Source organism: Rattus norvegicus (assembly GCF_036323735.1).
Source record: "Rattus norvegicus strain BN/NHsdMcwi chromosome Y unlocalized genomic scaffold, GRCr8 chrY_unlocalized_6, whole genome shotgun sequence".
NCBI lineage: Eukaryota > Metazoa > Chordata > Mammalia > Rodentia > Muridae > Rattus > Rattus norvegicus.
In genome coordinates this window covers 1,094,677-1,115,756 of record NW_026947409.1, presented here as the reverse complement: position 1 = coordinate 1,115,756, position 21,080 = coordinate 1,094,677, and the positions used below count along the sequence as shown (strand labels likewise).

General features: G+C 36.5%; 1 long non-coding RNA gene across 1 annotated transcript; it reads left to right on the top strand.

Moving 5' to 3' along the window:
* The first annotated feature begins 4,798 nt into the window (after window positions 1-4,798).
* On the top strand, window positions 4,799-8,657 carry LOC120099734 (uncharacterized). Its single transcript, XR_010062542.1, has 3 exons — window positions 4,799-4,850; window positions 8,112-8,274; window positions 8,426-8,657. It is a non-coding gene; the product is annotated as an uncharacterized LOC120099734 (long non-coding RNA).
* Window positions 8,658-21,080: the final 12,423 nt, after the last annotated feature.

The following is a 21,080-nucleotide window of genomic DNA, read 5'->3' as shown; positions in this document are numbered from 1 at the left end:
GGGAAAAAAGTGACTTGCAGAGGTTACAACAAGTCTTAATAGATTTTCAGAATTTTTTATTTTGGAATTTTTACTTATTCTTCATACATATATACAATGTACCTTGATCACACCTATCCTAAACTTGGTTCTACTCTTTCCAGAACATTCTCATTCCAGTTTCATGTTCTTTATATTTTTTTCTTTTCTTTGTAATCCATTGCTTTACTGAGTACTGCGTGCTGGGATGTTGCCTAATCTTGTCTTAATCATGTGCTGGACTTGTGAATACGAGGGTAGATGCAGTGAGTCCATAGGTCCAATAACTGTGTCATGTCCAGAGGTCACGATTGCATCCTCCCAATCCTCACATTCTGTCTTCTCATTTTCTGCAATGTTTCCCCAGCCATCAGCTTTCTTCTTCTCACAGTCTTAGCACTTATACCAGTTACACATATCAGCAGTAATTGCTGCACAGTACACATACACATTTCTCTGACCACAGCTCATGAAAGCTGTAATCTATGGACAAAAACAATAAGAATTGGAAGACAGTTTGACAACATGGTCATTTAGCAAAACAGGAGTAGTAGGATCCTCTCTACAACCATTTGAGACATGGGAAACTTTGACCATGTTTACAACATGAGATCTGACTTCCCTTCTATAGAAGAGGATTCAAAGTCAAACAAACTGTAGTTGTCTACTTTCATAAGATTAAGGCATTTGTCCTCACAGTTCTATTCTTTTCAATTGGGGCAATTATATCTAGCTTCATCAATATCCATTCCAATTATGTAATTTTTCTCTTTTTCTGGTTACATAAAGGTCTAGTGTCTATATATGTCATTTATCCAATTTTGTAACATGGATATTGTGAACAGTGAGAAGATAAACTCATTTAATAAAGGTATCATAGAAATATATAGGTAGATACTTTCAGGTACATATTCTTTCAGTGGTACTATTGAATCACAAGTGATTTCAGTTTTTAGTTTCTATATCGATTTCTATAGTAGCTATATTAAAATTTAGTCCGAGCATCTGTATTCTAGGGTACATTTTTCCAGCAACACAGTATAAACATTGTCATTTGTATTTATACTTAACCAATGATTTGTGGGTTTAGTATTTTTCCTGTACATTTTGATAATTTTTGTGCTATTATTTTAAGCATTTGTTCTAGTATGTAATATATTTTTGAAGAATAAGTTATTGGGTCTTATTCAATGGATATGATCCCTATGTCAGATAAAGAGTTGGAAAACACCTTCTTTAATGATAAGGTAAATCACATGGTCATTGCACTGAATCTTCTGATGAGTTTCAAGTGCTGTTCATGCATATATATATATATATATATATATATATATATACTAGAAATATCTATGGGAAGTTGAAGGAAAGGAAAACGTAAGACCAAAAATATGTTATATGTTATATATATATATATATATATATATATATATATATATATATATATATATATATATGGAATCTTCTGTTCCTGTATTTGTTCATGATAAAAAGGAATGTTATTAAATGGGAAATAACTTTTCTGTTCACTACTCTAGCTCAATCTTCAATTTTCAGTTATATTTCGTTTGCCTACTCTCCTCGTTTGTGGTACATCTATGCCTGCCTTCTGAAGAAAATTGCAGTGCTAGACCCTTATTTATGACCTCTTGTGGTAAGGAAAGAGAAGCTAAACAGCTATCCTAATAGAAGTCCACAAATAGAGATTGGATTTAAACACAGTATTTATCTACAGTGAGACTATAATCTAGGAGATTACTGAAAAGATGTAGCAAATTTAGTAATTATTTTTTTAATTTCCATACCAAACGCTGCCCCTCCCTTGTCACTTCCTCACAGAGTCTCTGTCCCACTCCTCTTCTCTCCTAAGATGATGACACACCTAGTTATGGCCCCAACTCTGAAACATCAAATCTCTTCAGAATTAGGCACATCCTCTCCAACTGCAGTTAGACAACGGAACCCTGTCTGGGAACAGATTCCTCGGTCAGGCTACAACTTTCAGGACTTCCCCCACTCAAGTTTTTGCGGAAGCCACATGAAGATTGATCTACATGTCTGCCACATATGCACCAGGGGCCTAGCTACACCCTGTGCATCATCATTGGTTAGGGCTCAGGCTCTAAGAGTACCCCGGGGTCTAAGTTAGTTGACACTGTTGTTCTTCCTGTGCAGTTTCTATTGCCTTTTGGGCCACCAAACTGTCCTCAAGCTCCATCCACTCTTTGGCTGTAGGTGTCTGTATGTGCCTGAGTCTGCTGCTGGGTGGGGTCTCTCAGTACAACATGCGCCTATCTGCGAGTGTAATAGAACAACATTAATAATGCCATGAAATGTTGCTTGACTATGGGATGGATCTCAATTTCACTGGCAAGTCACTCAGTCGCTGATTTTCTTTTAGACTTGACGAATTTTACGTTGAATGCTTTGTGGGTGTACTGGTGTCTTTAACCCTCCACTGGTGGTACTTCCTTGCCACAGGAGTTGACCTCTTCATGTTCCATATCACCAATGTAAGTCACAGCCTAGGAAACCCCCATTGATTCGTGGGTACCTACCCTATCCCAGGACTCTTTCTCACCCTGGATATTTCCCCTACGTCCTCATCACCATAAGTTCAAGATTTCCTTTCCTTCTCATGACTATCTGGCCTTATCTCCTGTCCCTTCCCACACATAATCCATTCTCTTCTCCCTTCCTTCTCCCAACCTGTTCCTTCCCTCAATCTCCCTCCAAGACTATTTTATTCCCCATTCTAAGTGAGAGTCAAGTACCTGCATTTAAGCCTTTCTTCTTGTTTATCCTCTTTGGATCTATGAGGTTTGTGGAGGGTATCCTGAAGTTTATGGATAATATGAACTTATAATTGAGCAATTTCAAAAACCCTGCAGAAACATATTTTTATAGTAGTATATCAACATTGAAAATTATATTTCAGTATGAGTGAATGTCAAGAGGGGCAAAAATTAAGCAAAAAGCAACTTAAAATATAAATCAAATCACATTTTTTCCAGCTGATTTTCTTATAATAATAATACTCTTCTACCATAAATAACTATTACCTCACAGGCGATTTTTTAAATGATACCACAATTGGAAGATAAGTGATGTTTTTAACAAATAATTATGCAGAGTATGACTAAGATCAAATAAGATAAATATTTTATTTTGATATCACTTGCTGGCATTTTATCTCAAACATGATGTATATTGCATTAAAAATTAAGGTCTTATCCCAGCTCCAAAAAAAAGAAAGAAAAATAAGGTATCAGTTTTCAATTTTAGTATTTATTTTAACCTAACCTATAAAGTGACAGGTTGCCTTATGTCATGTTTGCAGACATTGAACTTCATCCTCCCTCCCTCAGTTCTTTTTCCACACCGCTTCTATGCCTCTCCTACTTATACTATACTGTCTGCATCATTCTTACTTCTACATTCATATCCCACATGCTCGATATATTCCAAACCACACTGTTTTAACCCTACTTTCTAATCTCATGTGACCCATTCCTGTTTAATAAACTCAAACGACCCACAGCTTCACCTAAATGCAATTACACTAAAATTAAATTGCACATCTAAGACCCTAATACCGAGTTGCTGAATGATCTAGTCACATAGCAAGCTCTCTGAAGGAACTGAAAATAACAAATATTTGCTTTCATTACAGGAATAAAGAAAAGGCCAGCTCACTGCACAATCACTTGATATCATGGAACAATTCTGCCAACACTAAAAAGGGAAATCTCATAAAGAGCCCGGTACCCGAGTCCACAGTTTCTTACCTTCTGTTTCATTGTGCACACTCTGGCCACAATTTCATTACAACCAGGTTGAAACCAAAGGTATTCTCTGCACCAAAGATCCATTTCTATTATATTGTCATATTCAGCCATGTTCAGTTAAATTTAAGCACCGACCACACCAAAGGCCGGGTTTATAATGTATCAAACAGAAACCTGAGAAGAAATGCTACAAAAATACATTCATAACTAGTAAATAAACAAAAGGTCTTTTACTAGTTTAAACACTGCATCTATCCCTTTACATTGTCTTGAATGTTTCTGGGTATATTCACAAGCCAAGAAAAATGTGTTTAAGTCAAGAAACAACTTGTAAGATTTACTTTTCTCTGTCTATTATATAGACTATAAAGACTAAATTTAGATATCAATGCTTAATAGAAAGCAATCTTACCTGTTGTGTCCTTTCACCTGTTTCTCCAATGTTTCTTTTTTATAATTGAAAAAAAATATAGTTAACCCTGTTATTTAATATTTTCCCCGGTCCACTTCAATTTCTACTTCAATTCTGAGTGATAAGTCTAACTGGGATCTGATTACATATATTGGCCACATACGTATTTTTCTTAAAAATCCTGAGGCAATGTTTTATATGCCTGAAAGTATTCTTTTGCGAGAGCATTATTCTGGAAATTTAGTTCATCACTTTACATGGTTTTCTCTGAATGAATTTATTATTTGCTAATTTGTTTTAAATTTTTAGGAGTATTGTGTGTGTGTGTGTGTGTGTGTGCCTGTGTGTGTGTACATACACACATACATGTATATGTATGCTTGCTAATTCAACTTTAATATGAGCATAGAAATTGCTTGAGTCATATTGATAATTTATGGAGATAGTGTATTTTAGTATATGCTGTACATAAACTTGAAAATACATTATGTATATTTCTTCAAATGCAATGTTTAAATATGTATATTCGATCTAACCTACTAATTGCAGTTTAAGCATTTTCCAACATTAATTTTATCTTATTAGGTGTCTAGAAAGAAATACATGGAATCATGAATCATCTCTTAACTCCAACTGTAGGTAGACTCAATGATATATCTTTTTTTTTGTTGTTGTTTTTTTTTTTTTCGGAGCTGGGGACCGAACCCAGGGCCTTGAACTTCCTTGGAAAGCACTCTACCACTGTGCTAAATCCCCAACCCCATGATATATCTTGCTTTTATACATGATTGCTCACCTTTGGTTCATTAAGTATATATTTAATTTGCTCTATGTATATTATAAGTTTGTGCCTCATTGTTTATATGTATTCGTTGATAATTTACTTCTGTCAACAAAAATTAAAAATAAATGATTTATATACATTATTTTCAAAATCTAAGATCATTCAGTTTCTTCCATAATCAAATACCATAATGCATAAATATCAGAAACATTTCTTGTTTGTGGCTATTAACAAAAATTATTTGATGTACCATTACTACAAACATATTTGACATTATCCATTGAAGTTTTTTCAAGGAGTTGTCTAACTTTTAATAAAGGGAAGTATAGTAAAATTGTTAGTATCTTTCTTTCTCAAATGATATCAGTATTTTTTCAATCTATATTCCTTTAAATTGAAAAATAGATTTTTGTTTATATAACTCATAACAAAAAGGGACATGTTGGGTATAGACAGCAAAAGAGACCAAAGGAAGTTAATGCCAAACTCTAACATTTGTGCCAATATCAGAAATGGGAAATGATATTTTACTGTATGATTAATTTAATGAGACAAAATGTCATTTTTATCTAATAATTTTCCTGACTATTTTATGTATTTACATTTCAAATGTTATCTCTTTTCCTCCCTCTCCCATAACCCCCACCAGATACATGGCATCGCTGGGGATGTTCCCATTCCCACCAATCCACTTCAACTTCAATGCCCTGGCATTACCCTACATTGGGAAACAAGTCTTCACAGGATTAAGGGCTTTCCTTTCAACGATGTTAGACAGTGCAATCCTCTGCCACATATGTGGCTGCACTCATGGGTCCCTCAATCTTTACTCAGTAGTGGGTGGTTTGATCCCTCAAATTTCTAGTGGGGTCTGGTTGGTTGATATTATTGTTCTTCCTGGGGTTTTGCAAACCCCTTCAGCTCTCTAACAACTCCATTGAACCCCCTTGTTCAGTCCAATGTTTAGCTACAATCATCCTCACCAGTGTCAGTAGGGTTCAGTCAGAGTCTCTCAGGAGATATCCTTATCTGAGTCCTGTCAACAAGGGCATGTTTGCATCAGCAATAGTGACTGGTTTGTGTGACTGCATATGGGACAGATCCCAACAAGAGGCAGTCTCTGGTTGACCCTTTCTTCAGTCCCTGGTTAACTCTTATCCTTGTATTTCCTACCATGAATATTTTTCCCCTTCTAAGAAGGAATGTAACATCTGCATTTTGGTCTTCTTTCTGCTTGGGCTTCATATGACCTGAGAATTCTTCCTTGTGTATTCCACACTTTTGGGCTGATACACACTTCTAATAAATGTTTACCATTTGCGTTCTTTTGTGACTGGGTTACCTCACACAGAATGATAATTTCTACTTCCATCTTCAGAATTTTATACAAAATTTTGTTTTTGATAACTTAGAAGAACACAGGTGTGTAAATGTACCACATTTCCTTTATCCATTACTATGTGGACAGACATCTGGTTTCTTTTCAGCTTCTGGCTATTATAAAAAAGAAAGGTGCTCTCAACCTGTAGCATCGCGTGTCCTTCTTATATGTTGGAGATCTTTTGGGTATATATCCAAGAAGTGGGTTTGTAGTATCCTCAGGTAGTCCTATATCCAACTTTGTGAGAAAACTCCAGACTGATTTCCAGAGTGGTTGTACAAGCTTGCAATCTGACCAAACATGGAGGAAAGTTTGTCTTTCTCCACCTCCTTGCCAGCATCTGTTGTCATCTCATTTTTTACTTTAGCCATTCTAACTGGAGTGCGCGTAACCTTAGAATTTTGTGATTTGCATTATCCTGATGGCTAAGGATGTTGATATTCCTCAGTAGAGAATTCTGTGTTTAGCGCTATACAGCATTTTTGAAAGGACTATTTGAGTCTTTGTATAGATTGATTTTGGCCCTCTATCATATGGAAGATTGGTAAAGATCTTTTCGTAATTTGTTGATTGTACCTTTTTCCAAATGCCACAGCCCTAGCCCTACAAGAGCTTTATGAAGTCCCATTTGTAGATTCTTGATCTTGGAGTAAAAGCCATTGGTGTTCTGTACAGGAAACTAACCCACTTTTTCTTCTATTAGTTTAAGATTATATGTCATTTTTTGTGGAGAAAGTGAGGGCAAGGAAGGATTTCAAACCATAGTCAACTACATAATTGTGGACATTTGTTCCCAAAATTGTGGGTTGTTCCCCAGGACGATAATAGCTGGACTGAATCCACCTTTTATCTATACAAAATGGGGAAGCATGGACCTAATGGGAATAATGAAGACAAAAAAATAAAAAAATATCACAAAAGCGTAAACTAATAGAAGCAAACCATTACCGCAAACTAGCACAAACAATTTTATGTTCTAACCAGAAAAGGCATCAAAACTAAAGTCACATTTGTGCACCCTACGTAAAGACAAAAGTGAGTGGGGCATGGTCTTTTTTCCCTTTTTTGTTTTTCAAGTACCTTACAGAAACAGGAATCTCATACTGCTTTTTCCATGATTCATTAAAGGTTTTTAAGCCCTCATGTATTAAAGTGCCATTTGAAAGTATTGATAGCTGCTGCCTAGGTTTTTTTTCAAGTTCACAAACTTCTTGGAATAATGTTCCAAAATGTAACTAGGCCCAACCCTGAGCTATAGAACTATGACAAGACGATAATAACAGATATTTTCAAGGCGCAAGCACTATAGTACTATACAATTGAGTACAGTAATCCAAATTAATTCAAATAGCTCAAGAGAGAAGGAAGATACATCTAAAAAAGGGTTAGAAAAGTGGTGAAGAATGAACTCCTTCATCGTGTATGCCAGCATTCATGGTTCTGCAGTAAGTCCTACGAGGCAGTATCCAAGTAGCAATGAGAGGAAAGAACTCAGGACAAGACAGGGAGATAAACTAGCATGGTGGGAAATGTTAGTGAAAAACTTAGATATGAAAATGTCTTGTAAAATTAAAAAGGGATTTTTTCTTTATTTTCTCATTCCAATCAAAACAGACATCCCTGAATGATTCTCCTCTAAGACTTCCATAAAAGAGGTAAAACAAAAGCCAACATAAACATTAAACGATTGAAAATGAAACAAAAGAAAAAAAAAACTTCTGTATGTTTCAGAGCAGGATCACAGGAAAATGAGCTGAATCTGGTCAAGAAGAAACCTAGAGTGGCAAGCAGGAACTAGAATTAAGAGCTGCAAGAAATAGGGAGGGGAGCAGTGACAGGAACATGGCCACGCCTGAGAGATAAGGCTGGGCCCTTTACAGGGGCACAGAATGAGGTAAGAAAATATTTCAAATAAAGCAGCATCTTTCCTTTCTGCTCACCTCAAGTAGCCCATCCTCGAAAAACCCCCATTTAGGGAATAATACAGAAGAGTTGTGGTATGTATGTCACTCACTTCCTATTTCCTTTTAACCCTGTCTCCGAAGTCAGGAAATATGAGCATTTTGTATTTCCAAGAAGAAAAAAACCTCCCCAGGTATAAGGACGTCCTGAGGACCATGTGACAAACTGAAATATGTGAGGGCAGAGAAGGTGGAGACGTCTCATTCCACAGAGCAGAAATGTGACTGCCCAAGTTAAAGGGATAAGGAAACCATATCAGGTAAACCAGGTCTCATAACATTAAACTTATTTATATTATTATTAACTATTCTTAGTTCAAATCCCTTTTCAGCTCAATCCTCATTTTGAATGAAGCTGATTTATCCTGCAATGTGTCTGTACCATTTTCTCTTCCTAGGATTGGCTTTCATCATGGGAATAATAGATGATTGTGGCAGCATAGGTGTTGGTTTTATCCCTATATATCACTTCCTTTACGTACTATATGTGTAGTAACATTTAATGACTTTCATTTGGAGGTATAAATGATTGAGCTAATATATATATGGTTTAAACCTCTATTGACAGTATTTAGAAAATATCAGGTATCCATTCTCTGTAAATAATTGCTTCTCTCATATGATAAGGAAACAATAAAATTTTGTTCTAGACAAAATAATCTCTATAATTTTAATATCTAATGATACAGAAGAACATTAAGATAATGTGGAATATTTAATCAGCTGAACTGCATATCATTTATTTAAGAATAATGAGGATCATTGATATGTTTCTAAATCTAATATAAGAACAAAAACCAAAGCATTAAATAAATCGTGGCAGAAGATCAGGGTCAATTTGTTAAATGTAGCTTACCTTCAGATCCATTGTTTTCTTTTATTTAGTAAAAATTTAAATACTCTTCTTCAGTATTTTTCATCCTGTCATTGACTCTATTTTCAAAGCTCTATCCGATAACTATCATGATTGTTAAATTTAAAACCAAGAATTTTGCATGTGTCCATCACTTTCTGCATTTCCTTATTTGCGGTTTATTCTGTTCCCAATGGCCATGTTCGGTAGAACTCATGAAGAATTTCTGGCTCTTTTAATGAAAATTTTCTGAAAGCATATATTATTCATAGTTGTAAAATGCTGTGCGTATGTTTAATAGTACTGGATATTATAGTTAAAATCATCTGGATTCAGAATTTCTGCATAACACACTAAAATACTAAATATAAAAACTAGAGGGGTTGGTGATTTAGCTCAGTAGTACAGCGCTTGCCTAAAAAGTGCAAGGCCCTGGGTTCGGTCCCCAGCTCCAAAAAAAAAAAAAAAAAAAAAAAAGAAAAAAGAAAAGAACCAAAAAAAAAAAAAAAAAAACTAGAAGAACTAGAATTTATTACATATTTTTTTTCTCTTCTAGGGTTTGTAAATTTACAAAAACTAAGCAAATGACTTCTTTCTGTGAAATTCACATTCATGAGCTATTAAATACTAATCAAACAGCCGTGTCAACCCCCATAAACTTGGATTAAATTCTAATTGCAATCTAAAATGTTTGTAGTAAGTAAATGGGCAAATAACTTGCTGAATATACTAAATAAGCATGTAGTATAATCATAGGTTTGCTCTTTATTAAATAAGAACTCCCAGATATAACTTGGTAAATACAGATAATGAATTAAGTTTTTTCTTATATAACAGCTAATAATGCTCTGAGTAATGGCTTAAATCACAAAACCATGAACAGTAAGTAGAAATGTCTAGTGAGTTACAGGTTCTTTCAAGCATCTTGAAGTAAATCGATCTAAAATAAATTCCTTTAAAATTCTTCTAAACCCACTTATCATGAAATATTTCAAATCAGAGTTAATAATCCCAACACCTTTTCATTTGCTCAGAAAAAAGACATTAGCTTTATTTGATTCTTGCCCTCCCCACACTCATTCTTCTACCAAAAACATCAATTTCCAACATAGCTCTCTGATATGACTCTTTTTCATTATCACTGACACTACTTCCAGATAGACTTCAAAAACAGCCTTCAAATCATTCTCTGTATCATTTCATAATACATAAGTAACCAGAGTCCCTTCCTATATACATAGTGAGTTAAACAAACTTATTTAAAACTATCAATTATTTCTAAGATATTTTCCATAAATAAAAATTTATATCTCTTATATTGTTTCTGTAAGCCCATATGCTTTATTTGCCTAAGCTTCAGATTTATTTCGTCCTCTCTTCCATCACTTAATCTATACAACCTACTTTCACATTTACTTTTTGTATATGTCAAGCTCTTTTCCTTTATTGACCTTATATTTATTGTAATATTGCCCGAAATATAGTTCAATTATTTTTCATCTTATTTAACTTAACTGTCACTTTCTTAGGACAGTCTCCATGAACTTATTTCTAAAATAGATTCTTGAATTATTTGCATACAATCACCTACAACACACTGATTTATGCATTCACTTCTTTCTTTTTTCTTATATCTTTATGCAATTTTTATAAAAGAAAGCTCATAATACTTTTTATTCATTCATAATCTATACCACTATTATGGATCCCGGTACATTAATGGATACTTATTATTTATTACATGATTCAGAAAGTTGTAAAAATAAACTTTATGCTTTTCTTCGTTTTAATGAATATGCATTCCATGCGTTGGTTAAACCATCATGAAGTAATTAAGTGAGTTGATAAATATGTTAAAATTCAATTACCTAGATGACATTGTCTAAACATTTTATTTTTCAACGATAGTCTATTTCATATTCAACAGCAATGCTTTGTTGACTGAGCAATTATCTCAGTTAGGAATACATTTGACATGTAAGAATATGATACCTTATTTTAATTCATAGCGCCCATGTAAAAATGTCAGGCGCCACTCATGTGTTGTCCAGTCTCTGAAGATACAAAGGGATGATCATTCCTAGGGGCTCACTGGTCACAGAGTCAAATTTCATTTGTGAGCTGTTCCAGTGAAAGATTAAAAATCAAGAGGACCCAAAGCTATGTTTCCATAGCTGAACCTGTACCTCACCTCTCTGTGCCCAGACACCACCAGGAAATGGCTGGATTTCCAGGAGTACTGACACACTCAAGATCACATTAGAGACTACCACTTCTCAGAGTCCTCAGAACCCAGGAAGAGAGGGGCAGTCTGCTACAGGATACTTTTGATTTCTATCTATTCCTTGTAGCTGAACCTGTTCCACAGCTTTGGTACACAAGATGCTTCAGGAGAGACCTAATCTCCATGGAGTGCTGACACACAGGCTTACAGGAGGATCAATCCATTGTCAGAGACAGTAAAACCAGCTAACCCCAGAGATAACGAGATGGCAAGAGGGAAGTATAATAGCCTAAGCAACATAAACCACGGCTACATGACATCATCAGAACTCAGTTCTCACACCAATGCAAGGCTAGGATACCCTCAACAGAACAGAAAAGAAAAAGAAATGTTTGTACTTCAAATCACTTAACATGATGATGTTAAAGGATTTTAAGAAAGACATAAATAACTCCATCAAAGAAATACAGGACAACAGATGTAAAGAGATAGAAGCCCTTGTAGAGGAAACACAAAACTCCCTTAAAGAATTACAGGAGACCATAATCAAACAGGTGGAGGAATTGAACAACCCATCAGGAAAAAAAATATTTAAACAGCAACAACAACAACAACAAAAACACACAAAAAGTGTCACTCTGGATATGGAAAACCTGGGAAAGAAATTAGGATTCAAGAATGCAAGCATCAAACAACAGAACATAAAAGATGAAAAGATTATCAGAGACAGAAGGTACCATAGAAAACATTGACAGTACTGTCAAAAAATGCAAAACACAAAAAATCCTAACCCAAAACATCCCAGAAATCTCAGACAAAATGAGTCGATAAAACCTAAGGATTATAGGTATAGAAGAGAATGAAGACTCCCACTTTGAAGGGCCAGTAATTATCTTCAACAAAATTATACTACAAATGTTCCCTAACCTAAAGAAAGAGACAATATATGAGAAGTAAATAGTACTCCAAAAAATTAGACCAGAAAAGAATTTTCTCCCATCATATAATAGTCAAAGTATAAAGTCCACAAATCAAAGAAAAAATATTAAAAGCAGTAAGGCAAAAAGGTCAACTAACATAAAAAGGCAAACCTATCAGAATTCCACCAGACTTCATAAAAGACACAGATCCTGGGCATATATCACACAGATTCTAAAAGAACAAAAATGTCAACCCATGCTACTATAAAAACTCTTAACAACATAGATGGACATATCAAGATATGCCACACAATAGCAAATTTAGAATATATATTTCCACAAATCCAGTCCTTCAAAAGATAATATATCTAATGTTCCAGAACAAGGAGGGAAACGACACCCCCACACAAAGCAAGAAAATAATCTACTTTGAAAAAACACTAAAGAGTTAAAGAAGATAGCCACAGAAACATAATTTGATATCTAACAAAAAAATTAACAGAAAAAAGCAAATATTGGTCCCAAATAAAACAAAACACCAAAGGACTCAATTCTACATAAAGAGTGTGTGTGTGTGTGTGTGTGTGTGTGTGTGTGTGTGTGTATATGCATATATATATATATATATATATATATATATATATATATATATATATATATATATATCCCAGCATTTTGCTGCTTAAACAACACAATCCAATGACAAAGACAAATATATGTTCAGAATGAAAGGTGGGAAAAAAATTTTCCAGCCAATGTTCCCAAGAAAGAACCTGGCGTAACCACTCTAATATCAAATGAAAGAGACTTTCAAGGAAAAGTTATGAAAAATGGTAATGAAGGACATTTCATACTCATCAAATGAAAAATATACCAAGAAAAAATCAATACTGAATAATTATGCTACAAAATGAAGGGCATACTCATTCATCAATTAAACTTTACTAAGCTCAAAGCATACATAATTCCATATACAATACCACACTGTCATAAATGCACAGATCATGGAAAGAGAAACTAAGCAAGGACACAGAGAAACTAACAAGGTATGAACCAAATATTTTTAACAAATACCAATACTACCTTTCATCCTAAAACAAATAATACACCTCCTTGCCATGGGCCAGCCCTAAGATTGATCTTCTTTCTCCTGTTCGTTCTTCTTGAAGAAGCTGAGGATGAAGGGTGTTAGCTGAGGGTAAGACTTTGTCTTACGAAATATGTGGTAAGATTTTGTCTAACAAGATATTTTGGGTTGCTGTATAATAATAAGTTTACTTATCTAAGTTTAAGTTACTAAGCTTCTGTACCTGATTTACTTATCTATGTCCAAGTCACTATGCTGTGCTAGTGTAACTGGTCTGCCTTCTGAGACCAGAAACTGCAGTCTCTGGCACTTACCACCTCATTCTGAAACAGCAGGAGATAAAGTAGAGGATTACTTGCTGGAGCCTTTTCCATTTTGTCCTTATGCTTTTTGCTTGACAGGCTAGGGAGAAGCTTGGATCCATCAACATCTATTAAACCGTGAGAAGTGCATAGCAATTACAGAATTAAAAACTTTTACATAGACAAATATGCATAAACATATAATTTCACACCTGGATTCAATAAATGTGCATTGATACATTTCCACTGAAATTCAGCTGGGCCCAAATTTCATGCAATCTCACAATTACATTATTTTTTTCTTTTTTATTAACTTGAGTATTTCTTATATACATTTCGAGTGTTATTCCCTTTCCCGGTTTCCGGGCAAACAACCACCTCCCCCCTCCTCTTCCTTATGGGTGTTGCCCTCCCAACCCTCCCCTCATTGCCACCCTCCTCCCCACAGTCTAGTTCACTGGGGGTTCAGTCTTAGCAGGATCCAGGGCTTCCCCTTCCACTGGTGCTCTTACTAGGATATTCATTGCTACCTATGGGGTCAGAGACCAGGGTCAGTCCTTGTATAGTCTTTAGTTAGTGGCTTAGTCCCTGGAAGCTCTGGTTGCTTGGCATTGTTGTACTTTTGGGGTCTTGAGCCCCTTCAAGCTCTTCCAATTCTTTCTCTGATTCCTTCAACGGGGGACCTATTCTCAGTTCAGTGGTTTGCTGCTGGCATTCGCCTCTGTATATGCTGTATTCTGGCTGTGTCTCTCAGGAGCGATCTAGATCCTGCTCCTGTCAGTCTGCACTTCTTTGCTTCATCCATCTTGTCTAATTGGGTGGCTGTATATGTATGGGCCACATGTGGGGCAGGTACTGACTGGGTGTTCCTTCACTCTCTTTTTTAATCATTGCCTCTCCCTTCCCTCCCAATGGTATTCTTTTTCCTCATTTAAAGAAGGAGTGAAGCATTCACATTTTGATCATCCGTCTTGAGCTTCGTTTGTTCTAGGGATCTAGGGTAATTCAAGCATTTGGGCTAATAGCCACTTATCAATGAGTGCATACCATGTATGTCTTTCTGTGATTGGGCAGGATGATATTTTCCAGTTCCAACCATTTGCCTACGAATTTCATAAAGTCGTTGTTTTTGATAGCTGAGTAATATTCCATTGTGTAGATGTACCACATTTTCTGTGTCCATCCTCTGTTGAAGGGCATCTGGGTTCTTTCCATTTTCTGGCTATTATAAATAAGGCGGCGATGAACATAGTGGGGCACGTGTCTCTTTTATATGTTGAGGCATTTTTTTTTGGGTATATGCCCAAGAGAGGTATAACTGGATCCTCAGGCAGTTCAATGTCCAATTTTCTGAGGAACCTCCAGACTGATTTCCAGAATGGTTGTACCAGTCTGCAATCCCACCAACAATGGAGGAGAGTTCCTCTTTCTCCACATCCTCGCCAGCATCTGCTGTCACCTGAGTTTTTGATCTTAGCCATTCTCACTGGTGTGAGGTGAAATCTCAGGATTGTTTTGATTTGCATTTCCCTTATGACTAAAGATGTTGAACATTTCTTTAGGTGTTTCTCAGCCATTTGGCATTCCTCAGCTGTGAATTCTTTGTTTAGCTCTGAACCCCTTTTTTTAATAGGGTTATGTGTTTCCCTGAAGTCTAACTTCTTGAGTTCTTTGTATATTTTGTATATAAGGCCTCTATCTGTTGTAGGATTGGTAAAGATCTTTTCCCAAACTGTTGGTTGCCGTTTTGTCCTAACCACAGTGTCCTTTGCCTTACAGAAGATTTGCTGTTTTATGAGATCCCATTTGTCGATTCTTGATCTTAGAGCATAAGCCATTGGTGTTTTGTTCAGGAAATTTTTTCCAGTGCCCATGTGTTCAAGATGCTTCCCTAGTTTTTCTTCTATTAGTTTGAGTGTGTCTGGTTTGATGTGGAGGTCATTGATCCACTTGGACTTAAGCTTTGTACAGGGTGATAAGCATGGATCGATCTGCATTCTTCTACATGTTGCCCTCCAGTTGAACCAGCACCATTTGCTGAAAATGCTATCATTTTTCCATTGGATGGTTTTGGCTCCTTTGTCAAAAATCAAGTGCCCATAGGTATGTGGGTTCATTTCTGGGTCTCAATTCTGTTCCATTGGTCTATCTGTCTGTCTCTGTACCAATACCATGCAGTTTTTATCACTATTGCTCTGTAATACTGCTTGAGTTCAGGGATAGTGATTCCCACTGAAGTCCTTTTATTGTTGAGGATAGCTTTAGCTATCCTGGGTTTTTTGTTTTTCCAGATGAATTTGCAAATTGTTCTGTCTAACTCTTTGAAGAATTGGATTGGTATTTTGATGGGGATTGCATTGAATCTGTACGGCGCTTTTGGTAAAATGGCCATTTTTACTATATTAATCCTGCCAATCCATGAGCATGGGAGATCTTTCCATCTTCTGAGGTCTTCTTCAATTTCTTTCCTCAGTGTCTTGAAGTTCTTATTGTACAGATCTTTTACTTGCTTTGTTAAAGTCACACCGAGGTACTTTATATTATTTAGGTCTATTATGAAGGCTGTCGTTTCCCTAATATCTTTCTCGGCTTGTTTCTCTTTTGTATAGAGGAAGGCAACTGATTTATTTGAGTTAATTTTATACCCAGCCACTTTGCTGAAGTTGTTTATCAGATTTAGTAGTTCTCTGGTGGAACTTATGGTATCACTTAAATATACTATCATATCATCTGCTAATAGTGATATTTTGACCTCTTCTTTTCCGATCCGTATTCCCTTGATCTCCTTTTGTTGTCTGATTGCTCTGGCTAGAACTTCAAGAACTATATTGAATAAGTAGGGAGAGAGTGGGCAGCCTTGTCTAGTCCCGGATTTTAGTGGGATTGTTTCAAGTTTCTCTCCATTTAGTTTAATGTTAGCAACTGGTTTGCTGTATATGGCTTTTACTATGTTTAGGTATGGGCCTTGAATTCCTATTCTTTTCAGGACTTTTACCATGAAGGAGTGTTGAATTTTGTCAAATGCTTTCTCAGCATCTAATGAAATGATGATGTGGTTCTGTTCTTTCAGTTTGTTTATATAATGGATCACGTTGATGGTTTTCCGTATATTAAACCATCCCTGCATGCCTGGGATGAAGCCTACTTGATCATGGTGGATGATTGTTTTGATGTGCTCTTGAATTCGGTTTGCCAGAATTTTATTGAGTATTTTTGCGTCGATATTCATAAGGGAAATTGGTCTGAAGTTCTCTTTCTTTGTTGGGTCTTTGTGTGCTTTAGGTATAAGAGTAATTGTAGTGATACATCTGTTTCAATTTTGGGGAATAGTTTGATAATATTGGTATGAGGTCTTCTATGAAGGTTTGATAGAATTCTGCACTAAACCCGTCTGGACCTGGGCTCTTTTTGGTTGGGAGACCTTTAATGACTGCTTCTATTTCCTTAGGAGTTATTGGGTTGTTTAACTGGTTTATCTGTTCCTGCTTTAACTTCGGTTCCTGTTATCTTTCTAGGAAATTGTCCATTTCCTGATGATTTTCAGTTTTGTTGAATATAGGTTTTTATAGTAAGATCTGATGATTTTTTTAATTTCCTCTGAATCTGTAGTTATGTCTCCCTTTTCATTTCTGATTTTGTTAACTTGGACGCACTCTCTGTGTCCTCTCTTTAGTCTGGCTAAGGGTTTATCTATCTTGTTGATTTAAACAAAGAACCAAGTTTTGGTACTGTTGATTCTTTCTATGGTCCTTTTTGTTTCTACTTGTTTCTACTTCAGATTTCAGCTCTGAGTTTGATTACTTCCTGCCTTCTACTCCTCCTGGGTGTATTTGCATCTTTTTGTTCTAGGGCTTTTAGGTGTGCTGTCAAGCTGCTGACATATGCTCTTTCCTGTTTCTTTCTGCAGGCACTCAGCGCTATGATTTTTCCTCTTAGCCCAGCTTTCATTGTGTCCCATAAGTTTGGGTATGTTGTACCTTCATTTTCATTAAATTCTAAAAAGCTTTTAATTTCTCTCTTTATTTCTTCCTTGACCAGGTTATCATTGAGTAGAGCATTGTTCAATTTCCATGTTAATGTGGGCATTCTTCCCTTATTGTTATTGAAGACCAGTTTTAGGCCGTGGTGGTCAGATAGCACGCATGGGACTATTTCTATCCTTCTGTACCTGTTGAGGCCCGTTTTTTGACCAATTATATGGTCAATTTTGGAGAAAGTACCATGAGGAGCTGAAAAGAAGGTATATCCTTTTGCTTTAGGATAGAATATTCTATAAATATCCGTTAAGTCCATTTGACTCATGACTTCTCTTAGTCTGTCGACATCACTGTTTAATTTCTGTTTCCATGATCTGTCCATTGATGAGAGTGGGGTGTTGAAATCTCCTACTATTATTGTGTGAGGGGCAATGTGTGTTTTGAGCTTTAGTAAGGTTTCTTTTACATATGTAGGTGCCCTTGTATTTGGGGCATAGATATTTAGGATTGAGAGTTCATCTTGGTGGATATTCCCGTTGATGAATATGATGTCCTTCCTTATCTTTTTTCATGAGTTTTAGTTGAAAATTGATTTTATTTGATATTAGAATGGCTACTCCAGCTTGCTTCTTCTGACCATTTTCTTGGAAAGTTGTTTTCCAGCCTTTCACTCTGAGGTAGTGTCTGTCTTTGTCTCTGAGGTGTGTTTCCTGTAGGCAGCAGAATGCAGGGTCCTCGTTGCGTATCCAGTTTGTTAATCTATTTCTTTTTATTGGGGAGTTGAGGCCATTGATGTTGAGAGATATTAAGGAATAGTGATTATTGCTTCCCGTTATATTCATTTTTGGATGTGAGGTTATGTTTCTGTGCTTTCATTCTCTTTGTTTTGTTGCCAAGACGATTAGTTTCTTGCTTCTTCTAGGGTATAGCTTGCCCCCTTATGTTGGGCTTTACCATTTAATATCCTTTGTACTGCTGGATTTGTAGAAAGATATTGTGTAAATTTGGTTTTGTCATGGAATATCTTGGTTTCTCCATCTATGATAATTGAGAGTTTTGCAGGATACAGTAACCTGGGCTGGCATTTGTGTTCTCTTAGGGTCTGTATGACATCAGTCCAGGATCTTCTGGCCTTCATAGTTTCTGGCAAGAAGTCTGGTGTGATTCTGATAGGTCTCCCTTTATATGTTACTTGACTTTTTTCCCTTACTGCTTTTAATATTCTTTTTTTATTTTGTGCGTTTGGTGTTTTGACAATTATGTGACAGGAGGTGTTTATTTTCTGGTCCAATCTATTTGGAGTTCTGTAGGCTTTTTGTATGTCTATGCGTATCTCTTTTTTTAGGTTACGGAAGTTTTCTTCTATGATTTTTTGAAGATATTTACTGGTCCTTTGAGCTGGGAGTCTTCACTCTCTTCTATACCTATTATCCTTAGGTTTGATCTTCTCATTGAGTCCTGGATTTCCTGTATGTTTTGGACCAGTAGCTTTTTCTGCTTTACATTATCTTTGACAGTTGAGTCAATGATTTCTATGGAATCTTCTGCTCCTGAGATTCTCTCTTCCATCTCTTGTATTCTGTTGGTGAAGCTTGTATCTACAGCTTTTTGTCTCTTCTTTTTGATTTCTATATCCAGGGTTGTTTCCATGTGTTCTTTCTTGATTGCTTCTATTTCCATTTTTAATTCCTTCAACTGTTTGATTGTGCTTTCCTGGAACTCTTTCAGGGATTTTTGTATCCTCTCTATGGGCATCTACTTGTTTATTTATGTTTTCCTGGAATTCTTTCAGGGATTTTTGTGATTCCTTTCTCTAGGCTTCTATTTGTTTATTAATGTTTTCCTGTGTTTCTCTAAGGGAGTTCTTTACGTCTTTCTTGAAGTCCTCCAGCATCATGATCAAATATGATTTTGAAACTAGATCTTGCTTTTCTGGTGTGTTTGGATTTTCCATGTTTTTTTTGGTGGGAGAATTGGACTCCGATCATGCCATGTAGTCTTTGTTTCTGTTGCTTGGGTTCTTGCGCTTGCCTCTCGGCATCAGATTATATCTAGTGTTACTTTGTTCTGCTATTTCTGACAGTGGCTAGACTGTCCTATAAGCCTGTGTGTCAGCAGTGCTGTAGACCTGTTTTCCTCTCTTTCAGTCAGTTATGGTGACAGAGTGTTTTGCTTTTGGGCATGTAGTTTTTCCTCTGTACATGTCTACAGCTGTTCATGTGGGCCTGTGTCTTGAGTTCACCAGGCAGGTCACTTGCAGCAGAAAAGTTTGTCTTACCTGTGATCCTGAGGCTCAAGTTCACTCACAGGGTGCTGCCCACGGGCTCTCTGTGACGGCAGCAACCAGGAAGATCTATGCCACCCTTTCCGGAATCTTCAGTGCATCAGGTTCCAGATGGCCTTTTGTTTTTACCTCTTGCTTCCGAGATGTATGTGCAGAGAGCAGTCTATTCTGGTTTCCCAGGCTTGTCTGCCTATCTGAACGTTTAACTCTCCCTCCCACAGGTTTCGGGTGCAGAGAACTGTTTATCCAGTCTGTTTCCCTCAGGTTCTGGAGGTGTCTCAGGCAGGGGTCCTGCCGCTCCTGGGCCCTCCCTCACGGGAGCCCAGAGGCCTTATACAATTTCCTCTTGGGCCAGGGATGTGGGCAGGGGTGATCAGTGTTGGTGGTCTCTTCAGCTCTGCAGCCTCAGGAGTGCCCACCTGACCAGGCGGTTGGGTCTCTCTCTCACGGGTTCTGCTAGCAGAGTCACAATTACATTCTTACACAAACACACACACACACACACACACACACACACACACACACTCACACACACACATGCATACATTCTCATAATTGCATACTTACACAGACATTAATACTTACATATGCATATGGTGCAAAAGACCAAGGACCAGTACAGAAAGATGAACTCCAATCTTTATTACAGAGAGAAAGAAATCGCTTCTACCCTTTTAATGCTAAGTGATTTAAACCCAAGTTTGTAAAAGAAAAGGCCTGTTCCTTTTAACAAGACTAATTTTGCATTGCTATTAAGAAATGTCCTTTTCTGTCCCAAGATAAGGAGAAACCTCCCTGCACCTTCTATTCTTTCCAGCTTCTTCTTTTGTCCTCTTTTCACCTGCATTCTCTAGATTGCTCTCTTATGTTACATAAGTTATTCCTCTCTACATTACTTCTCAGCCCAGATCTTTTTGTCTTAGTTCTACTTACCTTTGTTTTCCTTATCTCAAACTGGTCTTTTCAGGTCATCCCCTCTCCTGCTCTGTCCATCTGTCTCTGTCCTTCCAGTTCAGACCCTCTGTCTCAGTCCTTCTGTGTGTCTTCTCTTTGTCGTCAGCACCTAAAAATCTTTCAGAATACATGATCAGG